The sequence below is a fragment of the Octodon degus genome, unplaced genomic scaffold (assembly GCF_000260255.1).
Source record: "Octodon degus isolate 3935 unplaced genomic scaffold, OctDeg1.0 scaffold00072, whole genome shotgun sequence".
NCBI lineage: Eukaryota > Metazoa > Chordata > Mammalia > Rodentia > Octodontidae > Octodon > Octodon degus.
In genome coordinates this window covers 8493809-8499878 of record NW_004524648.1, presented here as the reverse complement: position 1 = coordinate 8499878, position 6070 = coordinate 8493809, and the positions used below count along the sequence as shown (strand labels likewise).

The 6070-nt window shown below is 45.4% G+C and overlaps 1 pseudogene; it reads left to right on the top strand.

The window, feature by feature from the left end:
* Nucleotides 1-2314: 2314 nt before the first annotated feature.
* Nucleotides 2315-6070, top strand: part of LOC105742776 — a 5073-nt pseudogene continuing 1317 nt past the window's right edge.

Sequence of the window (6070 nt, the reverse complement as noted above, 5' to 3'; positions counted from 1 at the left end):
GTCTTGAACTGTTTTTAGAAGAAATAACTGATGTTAAAGAAATATCTACTAAAAAATGTTCCGCCTTAAAAAAAAAAAAAAAAGTTCTGCCTTGACAGTGCTGTACAGGACTCCTTTAAAGCCACTGTCTAAGGTCGGCCAAATAGCTCAGCAGATTAAAGCACCTGCAAGCAGGTGCAAGGGCTGGGGTTCAATCCCAGAGCCTACCAGGCTGGCCCAGCAATTGAGACTGGGCGTGGTACACATGTCTGTTATCCCAAGTCTTGGGAGGCTGTAAACAGGTGGATCATTATGAGTCCAATCTAGTAGTGAGACCCTGAACACCCTGCAGACACTTCCCTAAAATAAAAAAAGCCATTGTCTAAAAAAATAGTAAAATTTTTAAAACCCCAATAAAGCCATTGTTCTGCTGTTTCTGGGAGAAAACAGGTGCTCAAATGGGGCTAGATGACAGCCTCACAGGATAGAGTGTTATAAGTGGTGTTCATCTGGCACACCTGGGCGACCTGGTCAGAATCAGGTGGATGACCTTGCTTTACAACACTATCATCACACTTTAAAATACGCTCTGCATCATTTGAAATATCCTCTGTTCTTTTTATTTATCCCTCCGTCCTCAGCAATGACTTCTGACCCACAGCTTCCCAACAGAGTACACCAGGATGTTAGTGTCTATCATAGCTTGTGTCTACATGTCCCCAGAAAGCCTCACATATTTACTGGAGAGAGCTTTTCAGATGTGGCTGGATCTAGAGTGTGTGGTGCAGAGATCAAGGGTGTGTGATAACTAAATCAATTCACTGATTGGTTTGGCATAGTTCGAGCTAGGATTAAGGGTGTGAGTATTATATCTACCCTAGGGAGGGTAACCTGCATAAAAAAGTAAAGGATAGAAAGCGTGTTAATGTGCTTTTACCATATAGTATTTCTCCTCTACAATGCCCCTCTGCCATACCACGCTGCCTTGGGGCCAGCCCACTATGAACTGAAACATCTAGAAACTATGAAGTAAATGAACATTTCCTCCCTCAATTTGTGAATATTGGGTATTTTGTACCAACAACAAAAATAGTATGACAAAGTTTGGTACCAGGAGTGGGGCTGTTGCTGTGACTATACCTGACTATGCAGTTTAGGAGTCCTTGGAGTTGGCTTGTGGGAAGGGAAAGAGTTAGGAAGCCTTGGAGATTCCAGCTGAAAAGTAGAGCCTGAGAATGTACTTGATGAGGGATTTTGGTCAGAGCTCAGAAGACCAGAATGCTGATAAAAATGTTGCCAGCTCAGGAGTTTTTTGCTGGGAAGAAGGACTGCATTGGCCATTGGTCTCCCGCTGACATGTCTCATAGCTTGGTAAACCAGTGTTACAGCATTTTGTCCATATCCGGAGATTTTTTTACCTTTAATGTATTTAGCACAGGGTCTCACTACACAGATCAGACTTGTAGTGATTCTCCTGTTTTCAGCCTCCCAAGTGCTGGGATTACAGACACAACCACCATGCCCAGTCTCAATCACCATCCAGCACTGCAAATTGGGGATTGAACCCCTATCCCTGCATCTGCCCAAGCAAGTGCTTTAACCTGCTGAGCTATCAGGCCAGCCCTTATACCCAGACTTTGCTTAAAACTGAGATGAAAGCTGTGGACTAATTAATCTTTTTTTTTTTTGACTAATTAATTTTGTAGAAGAAATTTCAAGGCAGTCTAATGTTGAGGCAGTGGCATGGCTACTTTTGAGGGTTTTAGCCAGATTTATGTTGAGAGTCAAGAACAAAAGGCCCAGCAAAATGATTTAAAATGTTTTGAGTTTGGCTAGAAAGGAAACTCCAGTAAAGTTGTGAATTGTAAAGACAGAGCTGGGGAGATCTTGATTTCTGAGAAGGAACAGGAGAATAGAAAAGATGACCTGAGGGGGCCAGGGAGATAGTCCAGTGGAATAAGCACTTGCCTGGCAAGCGCAAGGACAAAAAAAAAAATGACTTGAGGTCATCGCAAGAAGCAACAGGACTCTACCCTTTGCGGCCTCAAAATTGCAAAAGTGAAAGACTTTCCTTTGAAAAGAGAGCCCAAGAACACCATGTTCCAGAATGGCAGAGAATTTGTTCTTTGGAATTGGAAGCAGAGTGCTGAGTGATCCAGGCCCTCGACTTCTATAGCCAAGAGAGATGGAAGCCTGGTTACTGCTCCAACCAGTGGCAGATCCTGGTGTCACCCACATGGTGCTAGTTTTGGGTACATGAAGAATGAAAAAGTAGGGTCAGACAGGCTTCTACCCAGATTTCAGAAGAAGCCCTGGAAGGCCAAGAAGTGTGGCCATGAGAAGGCAATGTGTGAAGCTGAAGGTAGGCAGAGACTCCAGAAGTTTGAAGATGCCAGGAATGTGGATCACCTGAGGAAAACTGCAAGGAGGGAGCCAGGATGGCCCAAGAGAGAAGCCATGGGAGCTATAACTACCAGCAGTGCTGTAGGGTGGGAGCACCCAAGCCCTTCAGTACTCACACCCTGCCACAAGATGCTGGACTATAGGGCTTAATGTGTGCCCTGCTGAATTTTGGACTTGTGTCATTCCTATTCCTTTTTCTTTGGGAATGAAAATATCATCTTGTGCTATTGAATGCTGGGAATGCTTAACTTTCTTTTTTTTTTTTAATTTTATTTATGTGTGTGTGTGTGTGTGTGTGTGTGTGTGGCCAGCTCAGCCCATCAGGGGGCGGGGCTGGCTGGCATGTGGTGCTGGGGGATTGAACCGCGGTCCCTGTGCTTTGCTAAACTTGTTCTGAGTAGGTGCTTTAGACCACTGAGCCATCTCACCAGCCCCCTTTCTTTCTATTGTACAGTGTCCCACAGATAAATTTGCCTTAAATCTCAGAGAAGAATTTGGACTTAAGCTTTACAGCAATGCTGAAACTGTTAGGACTGTAGTAATTCTTGGAGATGGACTATGCCTTTTGTATAAAGGGATGGGCGTGGGGCCTTGGAAGAATGTTTTGGCTTGTATTTAGATGTCCCCATAAAGTCTCATGTGATCACGGGGGGAGGAGCTTTTTAAGAGGTGGCTGGGTCTACAGTGGGTGATTGATTCATGGTACAATGTTAGGAATCGGGGTGCTAGGATTAAGGGTGGGAAAGCTATCTGCCCTAAAGGCAGATAGCCTGAATACAATCTAAGGGACAGAAAGAGGCTTGGAGCTAGTTACTTGTAGCTTTTCTCTTGCTTACTTCGCTACATTCTGTCTTCTGTGAACTGTTTCTCCCCTGCAATGCCTGTCTGCCGTGCCACCAACAGATTTTGGTCTGAAACCTTTACCACCTGTGAGCCAAGTAAGCCTACCATTCTTTAACGTTGGGTATTGGGTATTTTGTCTCAGTATAATGAGAAAAGTAACTGAGACAGTGCCCCAGCAAGTACAGAGGTGGATCTAGTTCCTCCTGCCTCTTGTACTCTCCCCTGCACGCCCCTCTGCCACCGGCTTACATAAACACAGCTGTATCAGCAGCCTGCCAGCTGCCAACTCTGCTAGAAGATATTCGGCACTTTTCCTATCTTGGCTAAAAATAAGTCCTGGACTCTCCTGGGTGTCTGCAGGTGGTGCGCTCACTCTGCCATGCTGGAGTTGGCTTAGGATGTTGTGATTCCTAAGTGTGCATTGCTTATACCAGGCGCATGGCAGAAGTTCTGTTTCCCTCAGGAAATGGCCACAGGAAAAACCAAAGCTGAAAGGAGCCCTAAACGTCTTTGATAATTGGGTATGAATCTCTAACATGGCTCCTACAGGTAGGGGTAGGTTTAAGTCCCAGTCTTGCCACTGAGCTGGCCTATGGGTACTCAAACTCTTATACCCTCAGGACTGTTATATTTATGATGAGGAGGACAGTAATATCTATGACTTTTGATTATGACAATTAAATGATAAATGAAATGGACTTTGAAACAGCTTTATAAAATGGGCCATTTTCCCCCTTTTATTACACTCTCTTACCCATTCCTTTGTACTAAGAGATGTTGATGACGATGATGATGATGATGATGTATTTGGTACAGGGTCTTGCTAAGCTGGGATTACAGGCATGCACCGACATGCCCAGTCAGTGGCCAACTCAGCATACCTGGGGGCAGGGCCAGCATGGCATGTGCTGCTGGAGACTGAACCCCAGCCTCCATACTTGTCTTAGCAGGCCCTTGGAGATTCTTATTTATACACTCATTTAACAAATATTTGAAAGTCAGACATGGTGATACATGCTGCATTTATAATCCCAGCGCAATGGAAAGCTGAGGCAGGAAAATCATAAATTTGAGCCCAGCTTAGGCCACTTATCAGGACTGTCTCAAATAAAAGAATAAAAGGGCTAGGGATGCAGCTCAGTGTGAAGGCCCTGGATTTAATTCCCAGTACCAGGAAAAAAAAAAAAAAAAAGGCATCTGCTCTCTGCCTCGTATGATTCTAGGAGTTGGGAGCAAAGAAAACAGTGAACAAAACAGGCAAATCCTCCTACTGTCATGGAGCTTACAGTGTAGGGAGACTGACAACCAACAAATCTGATTAGATAAAAGAGCATGGTTATTTTCAAGTTAATCTTGACTTTCTTCCTGCCTGGGTTAAGAGACTCCTGGAAGGGCCAGCGGAATAGTTCAGCGGACTAAGCTTCTGCTCAAGCAAGCACAGGGGCTGGGTTCGATTCTTGGTACTACATGCTGTGCCAGCCCTGCCCCTGGGTGCGCTGAGCCAACAACCAAGTTCGGGCATGGTGGGGCCTGCCTATAACCCCAGTGCTGGGGAGGCTGAAAACAGGAGGATCATTACAAATCTGAGCTGCATAATGAGACCTTGCACAAAACACAAAACAAGAGAGACTCCTGGAGAGGTGACTGCATTGTGAGGGCACCAGCCTCACCAATGAGCCTGTAGCTGAGTGAGCTATCAGGAAGTGGGGCCTGCTGGAGCAGTGGATTGTGGGGGTGTGACCCTGGGGACTTGGTCTGGCTCCTTTTTTCCTAACTCTTCCGCTGTCCTCTGCTTCCTGAATGCCATGAGGTGAGCAGCTTTGCTCTGCCAGGCCCTTCCCCCACGCTGCCAGCACCTTGGAGACAGCTGGCCATGGATGGAGACTGAAACCACGAACCGGAACCAGAACAGCCTCTTCCCCTTTAAATTGCAAGTGTCAAACATACTGTTTCAACAGCAGAAGGCTCACCAACACAGAATGTAAGACAGTGGCAAGCGCTCTACGGAAAAGTGAAAAAGCTGGGTAAGGTGGCCATGCCTGCTGTATCCTGAACACTGTAGGAAGAGAAGGCACCAGAGTAGCCGGAGATGAGTGAAGGGGGAGTCGGACTCAGTGGTAATGGGAGAAGTCACATGAAGGCATGTAGGGCTTTGCCAGCCATGTGAAACAACAACTTTGTTTTGTTTTGGTATTTTAGGGAAGGGCCTACAGGGTGTTCAGGGGCTCACTACTAGATTGGACTCATAGTGATCGGCCTGTTTACAGCCTCCCAAGAGCTGGGATTACAGGCACATACCACCACATCTAGTCTCAATTGGCATCTCAGCGTGTCCCGGGGTGGGGCAGGCCCATGGATGGAACCTCTGGCCCCTGTGCCTGCTTGTAGGTGCTTTAATCCACTGAGCTATTTGGCCAGCCCTTTGTTTTGTAAATAAGGAGGGGAAGAGGGGTTGAAGGGAGGTTAGGGGAATAGGAAAATAAAAAGAATCAAGTTATATCCTTACAAGTACAAATTCTCTATGATGAATGGGATTATGCATACCTAAAATGTACCAATAAAAAAATAAAATAAAATAAAATAAAATGTACCAATAAAAATCATTTTCTTTTTCTTTTCTTTCTTTTTTTTTTTTGCTTTTGTTTTTTAAGACAGGGTCTCACTATGGACTTCAGGCCTTGAACTCATTACATAGTCCAGGCTAGCCTCGAACTTCCTGCCTCAGCCCCCTGAGTACTAACTAGGTCTATAGGTATGTGCCGCCATACCTGGCTAAAACTCATTTTCTTTTTTTTTTTTTTGAGGACCGGGGATTGAACTCAGGCCCTTGTGTTTGCCAAGCAAG